We start from the raw sequence: 18,262 nt of genomic DNA, 5'->3' as shown, positions 1-18,262 counted from the left end.
GCAGGTATGGTTGAATATGAGTTGATCCAGATAACATTGAGGAAATTGCATTTTCAGTGAGGTTTGATGTCATTTTCTGGTACAAAACAAAACACAAAAATGTTGAAAGAAGCATGTTTAGTTTTTTTCTAAATGAGTGGGCATCTAAGCTTATAAACATAATGAAGAAAGATATTTATTACAACATCTTTATACGTTCATTTTTTTTAAGCATACTTCCATGAAGCGCAGAGGAAGGAGAGGGAGAAACAAATGAAATAGAAGGTTTGGGGGTAACTCTAGTATCATCTGGTTGCTGATTTGATTGCCCAAAAATCATGGTGTTTTGAACGACAGAGGTCGAGAAAAGCCATACCAGCAGGCGAAGTGCAAGCCCTGGAAGGGACAATGTAGCCATATGAGGTACACCAACATCTCCCCTAGAGGAAAAGGGAGTAGGGGAAATCCTTAATTGGCGGACACCATTTTTTCAAACTGAGACCAACGAGGGAGCAGTGATGTTATTTCGATTTGAATAAATTGTATGACACTTTGACACAACTTGCTTTTTCAATTTTTAAGAGACGAGAAAAATCTAAAGACGATTCTAGTCGCCTTCGATTTGGGCAACTCTAGTATCATCTGGTTGCTGAGTTGATTGATCGAGAATCAAGGTGTTTTGAACGACAGAGGTCGAGAAAAAGTATATAGGCAGGGCAATTGCAAGCCTTGGAAGGGTCAATGTAGCCATATGAGGTGCACCAACATCTCCCCTAGAGGAAAAGGGAGCAGGATTCCTCCATGGGGAAATCCTTGAATGGTGGACTCCATTTTCTTACCCTAAGACCAACGAGGGAACAGTGAGGTTATTCCGATTTAAATAAATTTTATGACACTTTGACACAATTTGCTTTTTCATTTTTTAAGAGTCGAGAAAAAGCTAAAGATGACTCTAGTCGCCTTCGATTTTTAATGAGCCTGAAGTGACAAGTGCTCAGATGGTCCTTTTCTTTTAAGGAGTCTGAAAAGGAATGAAAGTGACTACTCTGTGAGGTTATTCCGATTTAAATAAATTTTATGACACTTTGACACAATTTGCTTTTTCATTTTTTAAGAGTCGAGAAAAAGCTAAAGATGACTCTACTCGCCTTCGATTTTTAATGAGCCTGAAGTGACAAGTGCTCAGATGGTCCTTTTCTTTTAAGGAGTCTGAAAAGGAACGAAAGTGACTACTCTGGATATCTAGACAGGGGGATTACCAAACCAATCGCAAAACTGCAGAATACTTTTTATGGTACGGCAGTCAATCTTCCCGAATGCTGTGTTCAGTGCATTGTGATCGATAGGGCGGCAGACACGGCTTCCTAAGGATAAAGGATATAACCTACTGTGGTCTCCCAATATATACTCGACGGTACGTGGGAGCACAAGTCCGTACTGGCACTTGTCATTTCAAAGAGGAGGAATCACCCAACCTACGATGAAAGTGATAGTCACCAGGCTTTACGACGCCGGAACATGTCTCTAGCCTAGACTTCTAAATGGTGTGCGTTAGGTTCCAAAGCGTTTTTATGTTTATTGAAATGTATTTTACAGTTGATCTTTCTTAAGAAGTTTGCCTTTAAGGTTGATCGCGTGATGTACAGATACAATTCCTAAATATGCAATCTAAGATGATAAACAATCGTTTACTTTCTTTTTTTGCAGTGAAAATCCTAGCTACTAAGGAAAGAGAAGCGAAACTGTTTGAACATAGAGCAGAGAGCACACGCAAAGTCCTAAATCAATTTCCACATGCATTCTAAATGTAAATGTACATGCATGTATTTGTTTTCCGCTTTCTTAATGTGTGGATGACAAAAAAAATGACAAGTGGAATATAATATCAATACACACTAAAAAACAAGACAGCCACGATGGCACCACTTTGCATTAGTTAAACACAAAGGAATAAAGTTTAAATTATCAAGAAAGCATATATATAACTGAATCATTTCAATCGGAAAATAATTTTGAATGAAATTTATAAGACTCTTTAGTTGCTCAGTGGCTAATGTACAATTGATGGAAGAGGATTTTGTATCATGGCCCATGGATGAAATAGAAATGAAGCAAAAACTCGGAAAGGAGATTAAGGTTGTTACCAGAGATGAAGAAATATAGAAAACGCCCAGAAATGTCTGTCAACGCTGAAAGTTGGATTGCCCAGTGACAAAACAGAGTAGGCCAAGGCAAAGTATCTGTATTTAACATTGTTGTGTGAGTAACCAACACAAGCTGCACAATGCTATGCAAATTAATAGTCTTTGCGAGAAGAAAACCCAACATAATCCACACAATCAAATCCTCGCAAGGAAGGTTTTGCAGGGATTTAAAGGTTTTCTTATGTTATAAAATCCTAGGCAAATGTGGGTGCCCCAGCAAATAAAAATGTTTACCATAATACCCACTTACTATTAAGCATTGTCTCCAAAGGAACTTGAACAATATGATAAAAGACTGATCTTTTACTTCTATAATATACATAATGTTAAATATATGAAAAACACTTTCTGCTTTCAAGTAAGACTCTATAGTTGCTGAGTGGCTAATGTACAATTGATGGAAGAGGATTTTCTATCATGGTCCATGGATGAAATAGAAATGAAGCCAAAACTCGGAAAGGAGATTAAGGTTGTTACCGGAGTTGAAGCAATACAGAGAACGTCCAGAAATGTCCTTCAACGCTGAAAGTTGAACATCAACTACAAATTAGTTTGCAACTGCTTCACACATAGTAAAAAATGGATATTGTCAAATAAAGGCAGGGAGAAATTCAATAACAAAACAGAGATTAAACTACGTGCAAGATGATTCGAGAACAAGTAGTTTAATATCATCTTTTAATATAATTTGATGGTTAAAAAAATATGTTGCATCATTCAAAAGTTATCAATTCAAATTTACAGATAGAATATGCATGACTTTGCACACTAAAACTAGAATATGCATAACTTTGCAAACTTAAATAGTGATTTCAGAAGTAAAATATATAAATACATTTTATGAGTCAAATTACTTCCAAAGTTAACAAGATTGGATCTCGTTACAAGAACTTCCAGCCACCTTGTTGTAAGACCTTCATATTTAAAAACATTTTACCCTACTTATACTCTGTAATTGAGAGTATAGCTAGAATATAAGGCTGTACTTCGTTACATGGGAAATATATATATATGCACATCAAAGCCTGATTGAATAACCTGAGAGCATAGTTCAAAACACCAAGTTGAAGCCTAGATTTATATTTAATGTTGCACAAAATTTGGCATAAAGCATAGGATAAACCACTGACAAAGTTAACAAAGCCTGATTGAATAACCTGAGAGCATAGTTCAAAACACCAAGTTGAAGCCTAGATTTATATTTAATGTTGCACAAATTTGGCAGAAAGCATAGGATAAACCACTGACAAAGTCAACAAAGCCTGATTGAATAACCTGAGAGCATAGGTCAAAACACCAACTCAAAAGTCTAATCCACTGCCATGTTGTGTGAAATTCCAAGGCCAATGGGAGAGAATCTCCAAAAGTGGTTTTCTAAGTTTGAGGCAATACCAGTCAAGATGGAACGAGAAGAAAACCCAACATAATCCACACAATCTAATCCTCATGAGGAAGGTTTTGCAGGGATTTAAAGGTTTTCCTATGTTATAAAATCCTAGGCAAACAATAGAATAGTACTCTGTTCTCGACATTCAAGCACACACTTTACAAATTTTGTAATTCAACACCATCATTGAAAAGTTATCAATTCAAATTTAAAGATAGAATATGCATGACTTTGCACACTAAAAATAGAATATGTATAACTTTGCAAACTTAAATAGTGATTTCAGAAGTAAAATATATAAATACATTTTATGAGGCAAATTACTTCCAAAGTTAACAAGATTGGATCTCGTTACAAGAACTTCCAGCCACCTTGTTGTAAGACCTTCATATTTAAAAACATTTTACCCTACTTATACTCTGTAATTGAGAGTATAGCTAGAATATAAGGTTGTACTTCGTTACATGGGAAATATATATATATATGCACATCAAAGCCTGATTGAATAACCTGAGAGCATAGTTCAAAACAGAGTCCTCAAAGAGATTTTGTTTAGTAAAAGGATGTATTCGTATGGTTTTGGTAGGGGATGTAATCAAAAGATACATATTTAGGCAATCCTAAAAAGCCTGGGTCATCTAATAAGACAAAAACTCCACAAGGAGAATGGCATGGTAAGATTGATGTATTCAAATTGTTTGGTAAGGGATGTATATAAAAAACATATGGGTAGACATAGCCTCAAAAACACTTTCTGCTTTCAAGTAAGACTCTATAGTTGCTGAGTGTCTAATGTAGAATTGATGGAAGAGAATTTTCTATCATGGTCCATGGATGAAATAGAAATGAAGCAAAAACTCAGAAAGGAAATTAAGGTTGTTACCGGAGTTGAAGCAATACAGAGAACGTCCAGAAATGTCCTTCAATGCTGAAAGTTGAACAACAACTACAAATTAGTTTGCAACTGCTTCACATATAGTAAAAAATGGATATTGTCAGATAAAGGTAGGGAGAAATTCAATAACAAAACAGAGATTAAACTACATGCAAGATGATCCGAGAACAAGTAGTTTAATATCATCTTTTAATATAATTTGATGGTTAAAAAAATATGTTGCATCATTCAAAAGTTATCAATTCAAATTTACAATTCAAATTTACAGATAGAATATGCATGACTTTGCACACTAAAAATAGGATATGTATAACTTTGCAAACTTAAATAGTGATTTCAGAAGTAAAATAGATAAATACATTTTATGAGTCAAATTACTTCCAAAGTTAACAAGATTGGATCTCGTTACAAGAACTTCCAGCCACCTTGTTGTAAGAACTTCATATATAAAAACATTTTACCCTACTTTATGAAAAAATTGACTGGGAAGGGGGGGCTCCATGCTAATTTGCTTCTCTGCTTACTTGTGGACCTTTTGGTGCACTTGGTTTGTTGTTTAGTTGGCTTTTTCTTAAATTATTTTGTTCTAGTTTTGAGTTTTTAAGGCTATTGATTTCTGAGTTTTTCAGCATTTCAGGTCCAAATTTATAATTTGCTGTTTTTCTGCTATTTTTTTGATATTTCGAAAAAGTTTGGCCATATATTCCCCCAAAGATATTTGTGACATTAATTATAATGCTAGAAGGGCCATTTTGCTTGAGATTGTCACCTTTAGGAAGCATTTTTAAATGCAAACCTATTAAAATCACAACAACATATCCCTAACATGGTTGTACGACTATTACTTCTTAGCAGTGATTTTTATGTTTCCATTTTACATGCAAAAGCAGAAAATAACCATATGCATAGTCTAGCCACTGAAAAGAGAATGCAAAACAAAACACAATATATAATTAACCCGTGATTCACGAGGAACACTATAATATTTCTTTAACTGTCATAACTCCCAAGGCATAAAAACATAAATTAATGTAGATAACAGGCCAGCTAACCATAGTAATATGTCATATCAAGAAGTTGCTGGAATCATGCCCACATTGGGAGAGGGCTCTTTATACTCAAGGTTCTATGCCTCCATCCATAACTTGCAGGTTTAGGATCAGTACATTTTATGAGTTAAATTACTTCCAAAGATAACAAGATTGGATCTCGTTACAAGAACTTCCAGCCACCTTGTTGTAAGACCTTCATATTTAAAAACATTTTACCCTACTTATACTCTGTAATTGAGAGTATAGCTAGAATATAAGGTTGTACTTCGTTAGATGGGAAATATATATATATGCACATCAAAGCCTGATTGAATAACCTGAGAGCATAGTTCAAAACAGAGTACTTGGAGATGGTAGTATGGTGCCAATAGGTGCCAACAGAAATCATGAAATTGTTAATGCTATTTGATTCAACCTAACAGTGATGTGCTATCAAACTCCTCCAGCTGAAATGCATGCTTGAAGACATCAATTCACAAGTTTTACATGCAATAGCAGAAAATAACCATATGCATAGCCTAGCCATTGAATAGAATTCAATGTAACAATGATGTGTTATCAAACTCCAGCTGAAGTCAGATAAGGTTTGCTTTGATAGCCATTTTCAAAACTCAAGACTCATAGCTGTAGCCTAACCATGTTGCCCTCATTAGGGGTTTTTCTCAGTAAGTGAATCATGGAAAGGTTTCAATATCATGTTTTTTTGAGGCATCTCTATTAGAGATCTTAGTTCCTGGTCGGAAGCTACAAAACAGAGCTTTGCATGGAGATCTTGTTTTGTTTAGAATCTAGTTTCATGGGTTCAATTTGCATTGATAAGGAAAATTAATTGTTGGTACCATCTTGATGAAGATCCCAAGTGTTTGAAGTAGTTACCAATACCTTTGTAACATGAAAAGGGGTTAGTTATGCATTATGACCGGATGACTCTCTCACTAGATGATTGGGTCATTACAGTAGCATTTAATTTTATGTTACAATGGTTAAGTTTTGAGACTGGAGAAATTCTTGATACAGCAGATAAAGCTCATGATACAGAAGTTAATAGCTGCCAGCCTGCCATTGAGGAAGTCATTCAAGATGAGACTTTGGCATCTGTTCCTTGCTCGGAGAGAATGTCTTATCTGGAGACAAGCCTCCTTTTTCTTATTGAGGAGTATAAGGTAGCTTTTTCACTGATATGGTTTAGGCACCTCAGCCTCTTGCAACATAAAGTGGTCTCACAACTATTTCAGCTACGACCAGCAATGACAAAAAGGTGAAATTTTGGAGTTGTCTCTGTTTAATTCAACAGTTCATAAGGCAGAAAACATTGAGGAAACCATTCAACCATCTAAATCTATTAATGAATCAGAAATTTCAAATATTGATTTGCAGCTTGCTACTGCTGTGAGTTTTACATCAGTTTCATGATTGTTTACCCTGGAAAATCTAAGAATACAAAAGGAGAATCTTGTATTGGTTTTACATCCCTAAAGCATTAAGATTAGCTGAACACAAAAGTAAAAGGGAATCAGTTTTAGCTACTGTTTGGATTTGAAGAAGGAATTCAGAAATATGAGTATTCTCAGATCAGACAACCTTATGGAAAAGGTCTTATTATTTTTATGTATTTGTAAGTTAGTTTGTGTATCAGATTCTCAGTGATTGATGGGTATGGAGTTATGTTTTAGCCCAGCTTAGTTCAAAATCCTAAATTTGCTATAAGGTAGCATTCATTGTTTTCTACATATCCAATCAAATTCTTACACAGATTTTCTCTTGTAATATATATCTGAAATTTATATGTTAAACCTAGCACAGACTTGTACTGTTTCATTAATTGAGGATGGTAGCAATCTATTAAGTCCATGAGTCTATGCATCTTTTGGATTTGTGCAGAATATGCCTACACACTTCAAGTCTTTGAGAAAAGTGACATATACAGCTTTGGGGTGGTCCTCTTAGAGCTCTTGACTGGAAGACAGCCAATGGATCCAGAATTTGGAGAAGGTGTCAACATTGTGGACTGGGTCAAGGAAAGAGTTCAGACCAAGGAAGGGATGGAAAAGATCTTAGATCAAAGTGTTAGAGTTCCAAGTTTCTCAGTCAAGGAAGAGATGATGCTGGTCCTCAGAGTGGCTCTCCTCTGCACTAGTAGGTCTCCAATCAACCGACCATCGATGAGAGATGTTGTTTCAATGTTATCAGAAGCCCACCCCAAAAGCAAAGCAGCCCTTGACTCCCAATCCTTGCAACAACACAGGTCCCATTCTTCATCTCAGCCAGACAGTCCACCACGCTGTTCTAAGGAAGGAAGCCAACATTAAATATGTTTCCATTGAAGTAATCGTTGTTGGGTATGTTCGTGTTATGAACTTAATGGTCAAATATCTCAACTTAGTGATGAAATGCATGAAATAAAGGCTGAAAAGGTTAAAGCAATGAATGATCTTGATGAATTCAAGGTCTTGGTCAAAAAATTAGAAAATGAGAGAGCAGAGCTATCTGAATATCTTCATGTAGTGAGAGCTGAGCTGGAGTAAATGAAAAAGGAAGCTGATTTCCACCAAAAACATGAAGAAGAAAGGAATCGATTCTCTGAGGAGAATGCCAAACTTTCTGCAGAGCTATATGATTGCAAGGAATATTTATCAAGGAGGCAAGATGAAAAATCAGAACGTGATAAGCAATTGAGAGATATGGTACTTGAGCTTCATAAAGCTACATCAGAAAATATGAATTTTGCAAGCAATGTGTGCAAGCATAGACATATGTTAACAGAGGTAGAGGGTGAATGCTTTCTACCTATCCCTGAGACAAGATGGGACTCAGCTTTGTTGCAGAGTCAAACAGAACCATTGCATGGAGAGTATACTGACCAAGAAACATCATTGGGTGTTCAGAAAACTGATTGTCAAAATTCAACAGTTCATAAGGCAGAAAACATTGAGGAAACCATTCAACCATCTAAATCTATTAATGAATCAGAAATTTCAAATATTGATTTGCAGCTTGCTACTGCTGTGATTTTTACATCAGTGTCATGATTGTTTACCCTGGAAAATCTAAGAATACAAAAGGAGAATATTGTATTGGTTTTACATCCCTAAAGCATTAAGATTAGCTGAACACAAAAGTAAAAGGGAATCGGTTTTAGCTACTGTTTGGATTTGAAGAAGGAATTCAGAAATATGAGTATTCTCAGATCAGACAACCTTATGGAAAAGGTCTTATTATTTTTATGTATTTGTAAGTTAGTTTGTGTATCATATTCTCAGTGATTGATGGGTATGGAGTTATGTTTTAGCCCAGCTTAGTTCAAAATCCTAAATTTGCTATAAGGTAGCATTCATTGTTTTCTACATAGCCAATCAAATTCTTACACAGATTTTCTCTTGTAATATATATCTGAAAGTTATATGTTAAACCTAGCACAGACTTGTACTGTTTCATTAATTGAGGATGGTAGCAATCTATTAAGTCCATGAGTCTATGCTAACAGAGGTAGAGGGTGAATGATTGTCAAAATTCAACAGTTCATAAGGCAGAAAACATTGAGGAAACCATTCAACCATCTAAATCTATTAATGAATTAGAAATTTCAAATATTGATTTGCAGCTTGCTACTGCTGTGAGTTTTACAGTAAAATAGCTTGCAAAATGTACAATCTTGCAGGTAATATTTGAATTCCATAGTTTAGAGATTTCAGAAATGCAGAATTCATTTGAAAAACTAAGGAGTTTCTGTGATGCAGGGGGAGAGAGATTCAGCTATACAACAACTTGCTATTATCCATGATCAACTTAGAAAGTTGGTCCAGCAGCAAGAGAGGATGACTGAGCATAGTGAAGAGCTAGTTGATCGTCTGCGGCATGCAGAGTCCAGTGAAGTTGGAGAAGAAAACATGCAATCTTTTGTGGCATTGGACATCCTGGTCGCTGACTGTAGCAAGTTCATGAAACATTTGCAGAAAGCATTGGATGAAAGATCACAGTTTGAACCCACTATAAGAGAACTTGAGTCTGTTTTGTTTTCAAAGGACCAAGATATTCAAGATATGAATGTTAAGTTAGTTGAGCTATCTCAGAAATGTGCCCAACTTGAAGAGATTAGTGGTAAGTGCACAGTACTGGATGAAAAATGCACTGAAATGGCTTTTCAAGCAGCCCAAAATGCAAATGAAAGAGATTCCTTACATTTGGAGGTAGATGCCCTTAGAAAATCTCTTTCAGAAAAGGAAACATTAATGAAAGCTTCTTCAGAATTTTATTCTGACTTGAAACACCAGTTTGACACTACCATAGAGAAGTTAATAGCTGCCAGCCTGCCATTGAGGAAGTCATTCAAGATGAGACTTTGGCATCTGTTCCTTGCTCGGAGAGAATGTCTTATCTGGAGACAAGCCTCCTTTTTCTTATTGAGGAGTATAAGGTAGCTTTTTCACTGATATGGTTTAGGCACCTCAGCCTCTTGCAACATAAAGTGGTCTCACAACTATTTCAGCTACGACCAACAATGACAAAAAGGTGAAATTTTGGAGTTGTCTCTGTTTAATTGAATGGACTGTGTGCCTTGACAAAAAAGTAAGTGACATGTTGAGGTAACATATGAACAACTCAATTACGAACACCTAGCAGAAATATCTTCTCATTATTAATTATGGATACTCTACATGGAAAATGAAGTAGATAATGTAGCTCTGAGATGATGAGAAAATTCAACCTAACAGTGATGTGCTATCATTCGCAGAAAATAAACAGTGATATGAAAGCAAGATCCACAACAACCCCAAATCAGTGTCAAGTCAAGTCAGATAAGGTTTGCTTTTTTATTCTGACTTGAAACACCAGTTTGACACTACCATAGAGAAGTTAATAGCTGCCAGCCTGCCATTGAGGAAGTCATTCAAGATGAGACTTTGGCATCTGTTCCTTGCTCGGAGAGAATGTCTTATCTGGAGACAAGCCTCCTTTTTCTTATTGAGGAGTATAAGGTAGCTTTTTCACTGATATGGTTTAGGCACCTCAGCCTCTTGCAACATAAAGTGGTCTCACAACTATTTCAGCTACGACCAGCAATGACAAAAAGGTGAAATTTTGGAGTTGTCTCTGTTTAATTGAATGGACTGTGTGCCTTGACAAAAAAGTAAGTGACCTGTTGAGGTAACATATGAACAACTCAATTACGAACACCTAGCAGAAATATCTTCTCATTATTAATTATGGATACTCTACATGGAAAATGAAGTAGATAATGTAGCTCTGAGATGATGAGAAAATTCAACCTAACAGTGATGTGCTATCATTCACAGAAAATAAACAGTGATATGAAAGCAAGATCCACAACAACCCCAAATCAGTGTCAAGTCAAGTCAGATAAGGTTTGCTTTGATAGCCATTTCATTGACTTCAAAAGGAAACAATCTGTCAAATCCCTATAATGGATGTGCCATTTCAAAACAAAAAGCAATGCTACCAAGGGATTGGAAAAATTTACTCAAGGAGGGCAAGAGATTTGCAAATGTTAAGATATCCCAATTATCGGAGCAGATAGAAAAGTAGGGTCGGTTCTAAAGAACGTATTTTTCTCTAGGTAAACAAATCACCTACAAGACTTTGGGAGAGAATGAAAATCCTCAGCCATGAACATATTGCACTTCTGTTGGATACGTCACTAATGCATAGATTTGATTCTTTGGTTGACCAAGATATTAACATCATAATTCCTACTCAAATTTTGCATGGCAGAATCCTTAAACACTGCATATTTTGCAAATGACAGATATGGTGGAAATTCATATATCTGTATTGTTCAGAGTTTTAAGAAGCACATGTATCTAAGAATCCAGGAACCTGAGTTAAGAGAAACGAGAAGTTTAGGGATCTGTTTTAAAGGTCATTATGCAAGCAAAGAAATCAAAAGCAGGTACCAGGGATATATGAATGACTTTTCTGCTTGTGAAAGTTGAAGAATACCAATTTAATCACTCGGAGGCTGGTCGGGAATTGGCAAAAATCTCATGCTTTCTCTCATTAGAATAGTACTGTTCTCGACATTCAAGCACACACTTTACAAATTTTGTAATTCAAACAGTGAAATAATTCAAACAGCGAAAGTATTTCAGCATCAGGAATTTCAACGAACAGTGAAATAATTCAAACAGCGAAAGTATTTCAGCATCAGGAATTTCAGCACAGAAAAATCAATGCATGATACCGTTGACCGGATAGAGAGTTCGTACCTTGGAGGACTTGGATCATAACTGGATACTTGACAAACCCAGAAAGCATGTAAGCTTATAGAAGAGACAGCTATGTAGTATGAACAGTAGGAAAACGTAAACGAGGAGGGTTTGATAGCTGTGGGTCGAACCTTAAATAGCTACTAATCCACTGAATCATGGAGGCCAAATAACTGTCGACAAAGAATCTCTGCGAAGAGTCTCATCGCCACCAGGCAGTCTATGCGAAGGCAGCAGAAGAGTCTTATCGCAGAGTCTCTTTGCCAGCATGCGAAGGCAGCAGAAGAGTCTTATCGCAGAGTCTCTTTGCCAGCAGGCAGTCTATGCGAAGGCAGCAGAAGAGTCTCATGGCCAGCAGGCGAGCTCTGGCTTTTCATGGCCCATTACCATGGGAAAATATCATTTTTTTTATAAATAAAACAGATTAAATGAACGGCCGAAAACACTCCAATCATCTAACACACAAAATCAATGGCTCACGATCGCACACGTCACATTTTAGGGAGATCTTTCTCAGAGGGAACGCCTTACGACGTAAATATATATAAGCTGTTTATCGTTCATACATAATGTTCTGTAACCAAGACAAAATCGGTCATATGACCCAAAAACTCAAAAGTGCTAGGGGGCACCCTAGCCTAGTGATGCTCATGATAGCACGTCACGACCTGTGCAATCATGCGCAAGAGACGAGTCCATCGTCTAGGCACACCAGTAGTATGCCGTTGCAACTGTAAAGGTAACTCATCAATCCTCAAATCGCGAATGCCGAGAGTAAGGCTCTCAACCTGCTCCTGCACAGCTGTAAGGGTCTCGGCTACGTCAAGGTCACGGAGAATAACTCTCCCAGCAGTCTCCCCTGCTGGGGCAGCAACTGGCACTCTTGGGCGAACTGCTGGACGAACAAGACCAACATCTGCATGCACACATGATTTTGATTAAAGTCTTGATAGAATAAAGCACAAGGACATTATAAATAAGAACAGTAAACAGTAATATGGTCGAAGATTTTACCAATAGCGCCCCACTATTCGCCATCCGGTAGTACCAAGTCCGGATCACCTCGGAAATCCATACCAACATATGGATACTCGGAATAGACCATCTCCTGACGCTCGAACCACCTGAAGAAGGTATCAGTAAAAGAAATCTGAGATTGACCAGCATGCCTAGACATGTGATCAACCCATCTCTGCATGCGTGGCTCGGTAGGAGAAGGCAAGTCGAGTGCAATATACTGAGGCTGCATTAGTGGTATTTTCTCCAAGGCAAAGGCAGTCAGAATAGAACCAAATCCAAAGTTCTTCAGCTTCCCGTACTTTACCTTGTTCAACTGACTTTTCATCTGAAGAAGCACTGCATCACACCAGTTGAATACTTTCAGTTGGAGACACTCCAAGGCATGCTGCACATAAGATCTGTTGGCAACATGTAGAGATGCGCTACCGACCATCCTACCAATAGTATACAGAATGGACCTGAGAGACCTATCAGTAATCTCACGGATAACAACCTTGCCGTCTCTGCTCGGCTGGGACCCCTCCCTGCAATACTGGCGGACATAATCTCTCACGGAATCATTCCCTCTGGCCGAACCTGACAAAGAAATGGGGGCACCCCGCCTTGACAAACCAGTCAAGAAGTAAATGTCTACCACGGTCAAAGGGATGGATTTTCTCCTGATCTGAAATACTTGGTTAATAGGATCCCAAGCATCAAGCATATACTGCAGTAAAGAGATCTGTGCTCTCATACTAGAGATACGGAAGAACTTCAGCAGGCCACAGTTCCGCAGCGCGTTCACCGTGACAGGGTCATGGAGGGCAATCATGTCCTCCTCTTCATGTTCTCGTTCTCGCCATGTGAGGGTCATTTTGCTTAAAAGTCCCTGCAAAACAAACAAGAGAAAGAGTAAGCTCCTGGATTTGATGAGAAACTGGAAAAATTTCATCAAAAACTGTGCAATAGAACTGATTTTCTATGATCAACGCAATTGGCAAGTGTCCTACCTGCGTTGAAGGTCAAATTGCCTTAAGGCAGCTTGACATTCAACACAGGTTTCGAATGGACTGCCTGCGCTGATGGCAGAGTGCCCTAGTAAAACCCCAGGGGCTCATGGGAACAGGAAAACATGCACAGAATGGAAAAAGGAAACCATGAAAAGAAAGAGCTAGAGTTTAGCTCCTACCTGGTCCAGACAGAGCCGAAAATCATCCGCAGAATCTCCCGGAATCAGCTGGTGAAAATCAAGGGGGAAGAGGCACCTCCAAAGCTCCAACAAACCAAGTTCAAATGAAATGGTAAAATGAGAGGTAAAAACACCTTTTAATTGCTTTTTACGTAGTTCAAAGAAAAATATTAGGGTTCTAATCTCATTTCCATTCAAATATTATTCATTTCTAACTAGTTTGATGCAGCAATTGAGGATACAGTACTATCTTTGAAAAGGGCAAAGCGAGTCATGGTAAAAATCAAAGATTTGACCATATAATATCGAGCAGTTTTAGCACAAAGTTCATGCTCGTTAAAAAATAAACGCAAGATTCGAGCAGTTTTAGCACATAGTTCATGCTCGTTAAAAAATAAACATAAGTTCGAGCAAATGTTTCCACCCGCGTTTAAGCTCGTTAAAAAATGAACTATCCCGGTAAATAACCACTGTGAATGTAATATCATCAGCCATTAAAGCCTTGGTCGTGTTTGCACCATCACCTCCACTTTTCCTTTGGCCGATCGTTCACCTCCATACGATTGTTTACCCATTTTGAGGAACAGCTGCGAAGAGTGATTTCACCTAGCCATCCTTGTGACACTGCCGTGATTGGAAAATTCCAACCTGTACCTGGAATCAGCTGCTATCCCTGTTTATCACTCGTTCCTCAAAAGACGAGTCTTCTTTAAGCTCTTTTCAACTGACTCATAAAATATGAAAAGATTGCCAAGTTTTGGCCTTCCAGCTCATTAAAGGACAGGAAGAGCTATCCTTCCTCTAGATTTTAATCTTTTTGGACCTGAGGGATTATTGCACAAAAAGATCGAGCGCTAGTTTTATTCGGCTCGTTAAAACTATCAAAAACTCATCCCTTCTGTATTGTTTTATACTTTTTCGGACTTAAGGGATTAGATGACGAAAAAGGAATTTTGGAGTTGACTTTATGTACCTTTTCAGACTCTCTAAAAATGAAAAGGACCGAGTTATCCTTGTCGTTAGACTCGTTAAAATCATTAAATAGCGACAAACTTGTCTTTACACGAGAACGAGTTTCACTATCGCTAGGCTCGTTAAAACATAGCGATGGGCTTGCCCGAAGGGCAGGTTATAGAACAAGCATATGTTATCCTCCTCAAGCTTGACAAAAATAAAGAGGTACTGGTCAGCAATGACTGGGGAAAAATTGGGAGAAACTAAAGAAAACTTTGATGGTAGCAAGTCGCTCTTGAACATGACACTTTTCCTCCGTACCACAATCGGGTTGGGTTGTTTCATTCACCGGTCACATCACCATGGTCTCGCCATACCATCCATATTTGGGGTAATGCTACCGATCCATCGCATCAGTGTCGCCATATGTTCAAGAGAAGTCGTTCAGAAAGAGTCAACCATGTCCCATCCACTGCCATACATTATCCTTCATCCATTCATGACCGCCACCCTAAATCATATGTCACAGATCGTTTTCACCTCCATTAAAATCATTAGCTCCGTTCCGTGTCACTGATGTGGGATTCATTAAGGCCCTCCTGTGACGGATCACTTCTTGTCGACATCAGCTCATTATCCAAGAAGTTGATCTAGGAACAACCCCTTCAGTACTTTGAAGCTTGCATGCCACAATGGCAAGTTTCTCACTTCCGGCAACAGGTATACATCAATGACCTTCGACCGAAAGATTTTGCGTGGTGTTCGACGCCAAGTCCTTTATTCACACCACGTGAATTGTACTGCAGTACCTTGAGGGTCATTATCATTATCGGTGATTCCTCTCGCGCTTGTTAACGGTTTACATCATTGACCGGTAATCAAGCGATGTCTTTCCATGTTCGACTTCAGAACATTTCTCACATGGATCGACTTGTACTTAGGGTGAAGATCGAACGAGTTTGAAGACCCCGGATCTAGTTTCATCCATCCGGGCTACGATATATATTCAGGAAAGATAAAGACATTGACATGTACATCATTGCAGCAGATAATCATCCTACTCAAAGGATGATAATTTCATCAAAATTATCAGTCTACCATCAGACGATTGTCTGTTCTATGTACAGAAAAATGTATTTATAAAGATGAGCATGGGAATGCCCGCCTCAGCTAGATCATGAAAGCAATATGAATAATAATGTATTGTATTGTATCTTATTACAGGTCTCCTCTCAGCATTGGATGAACTTCGGATCCCCCTGATAAAGCATTTCACCCGATAAACAGCCTCATACTTTAGGGGGCAACTGTTATAGACATTTTTGTGCCTTACAGCATTGAGCATGAAATGTCCATAATCTAAGGGATCCAAAGTCCCTAAACATGTTGTTCCTACCCCTAGAGGAACAAGGCTAACAAACCACAACAATTCACAGAAGTTCTCCACCAGAAACTGCTCAGAAACAAGTCAATTCAGGATCATTTCAGTGGCTACACTAGCTGTCTGCGCTGAATGTCAAAGCCAACACTGGCTATCTGCGTTGAATGTCAACTGGAACAAAGGCTACCTGCGTTGAACGAGAGTGGACAAGTGGCAGGCTCATTTCTCAAGGTGTCAAGACCCAGGAAGCTTCCAAAATGACACTTGCCTCAGGGAATTCGACTGGTGATGAGTAAGAGGTTCCAAATCTCCAAGTGGAAGCAAGAACCTCCAAGTGGACTCAAGAACTGATAGAGGGAGAGGACACTAGTCAGATCTCAAGCTGACTCATCCTCTCTCCAAACATCTATATATGGATCTCTCCTCCATGAGATCTAGAGGCTGGAATTTTGTTATTGCAAAGAATTGCTGTTGGTTTGAGACTGGAACCATTGGGTGCTTAATGATTTGAAGGGGGAAAAGAGAGGAATTCCTTTCGCTGGGAAGGAGATGCTGGATTGGAGCCCTCTGGGTTGTATCTCTTCCTGAACCTTGTTATTCATCAATAAAGCTATCTTGGTTTCTCCTATATGCTGATGTATTTTGATGTATGAATGTATTAGTGTATTTGGTTTATTTATAATCCTAAACTAGTTATGAATGTGAATATCTGTCTTTGTGTAGTGTTCTTCTCTTGTCTCAAGTAGCTGTTCTCTTGTCGCAAGTAGTTGTTCTCTTGTGATCTTGCAGGAAGTTGTAGCTGGATAAGCAAGAAGGCAAGTAGCTGTGAACACCCAAAGAGAAGGGAGATTGGATCGAGGGACAAACGGAAGACACCGGTAAGTCTATTGATCTCTCTTCTTTCACATTTCATAAAGGAAGAAACCAGTATAGCTGTACTCATTTGTTGCTAAGGCACTGTCACACCTTAGGTGGATAGGATCGTCCTGCATAGGAATTTTTCCCCACAACACTAAGAAACTGACCGACTATTTTGAGATATATGAAATTGACATTGTTGATGTTCAAATGAGATTTTTTGTTTAGAGTCTGACTGGGGAAGTTAGAACTTGGTTTAGATCTTTAGCCCCCCAAAGTATAGATAGCTTAAGAATTCTCTACCAACAATTCTTGAATAGGTGGGAGAAAAGGAAGGACCCCCTTCAGATTTTATCTAAATATGAGAACCTTAAAAGGGGACCTCATGAAACCGTTCAGGACTATTGCACTAGGTTCAATAGTGTTTATAGTGCCATTCCACTCGACCTTAGACCCCCACCTGGTTTAGCACTGATCAAATTTCCTGATGGATTTGATTCAGATATGGATTTCCAGTTAAGAGAAAGGAACCCCCCCACTCTGGAAGAAATGCAGAGTGTAGCAATAAGTGTTGAGGCTAACCTACTTTCCAAAAGAGCCAAAGCTAGGAATGAGAGAAGAATAACTACAAAGGAAGAGAATACACCCTTTGAACAAAAGATGGATGCCATAGTTAAAGGAATGGATAGATTGTTGGATAGAGTTGAAATAATTGAAAGAAAATCTCCTTGGGATGGCCAGCAAGCTAATTCAGGGAGAAATCCTAACTTTAGAAAAAATCAGAATCAAAATGTTGGTAAGCATATTCCTGACCAGAATATCATACCACCTTTCCAACAAAACTATGTAGAGGCCTCCCAATTAGAAGACCTTGAACAAGACACTCATATAAATTTAATGGGTCTAGATGATGAGGAAGATGTCTTCCTAACTCAGGATGACCAAGAGTCCCATGTGATGCAACAATTCAAAACCCAAACAGGAGAGTCATTTGATTTCAGACAGGGATATGACTCTGCTATTTTAGAGGTACATAAGCAGTATAATTTAAGAAGCAGAAAAAGTACTGATAACCTGGAACCAAACAAGAAAATAGGTTCTAATCAACCTAAAAAAGGTAAAACAGTTCCAGTGACAAAA

General features: G+C 38.1%; 1 long non-coding RNA gene across 1 annotated transcript; it reads right to left on the bottom strand.

The window, feature by feature from the left end:
* Positions 1-2,122: 2,122 nt before the first annotated feature.
* On the bottom strand, positions 2,123-12,098 carry LOC149142193 (uncharacterized). Its single transcript, XR_016265022.1, has 3 exons — positions 11,742-12,098; positions 2,661-2,741; positions 2,123-2,219 (listed from the first exon to the last, which is right to left on the bottom strand). It is a non-coding gene; the product is annotated as an uncharacterized LOC149142193 (long non-coding RNA).
* Between the last annotated feature and the right edge of the window lie 6,164 nt (positions 12,099-18,262).

The sequence above is a fragment of the Pinus tabuliformis genome, chromosome X (genome assembly GCF_031772625.1).
Source record: "Pinus tabuliformis cultivar Carrire ecotype Pingquan chromosome X, CPIR1, whole genome shotgun sequence".
NCBI lineage: Eukaryota > Viridiplantae > Streptophyta > Pinopsida > Pinales > Pinaceae > Pinus > Pinus tabuliformis.
Note: the sequence above shows the minus strand (reverse complement) of the source record. Positions and strands in the feature narration are given on the sequence as shown.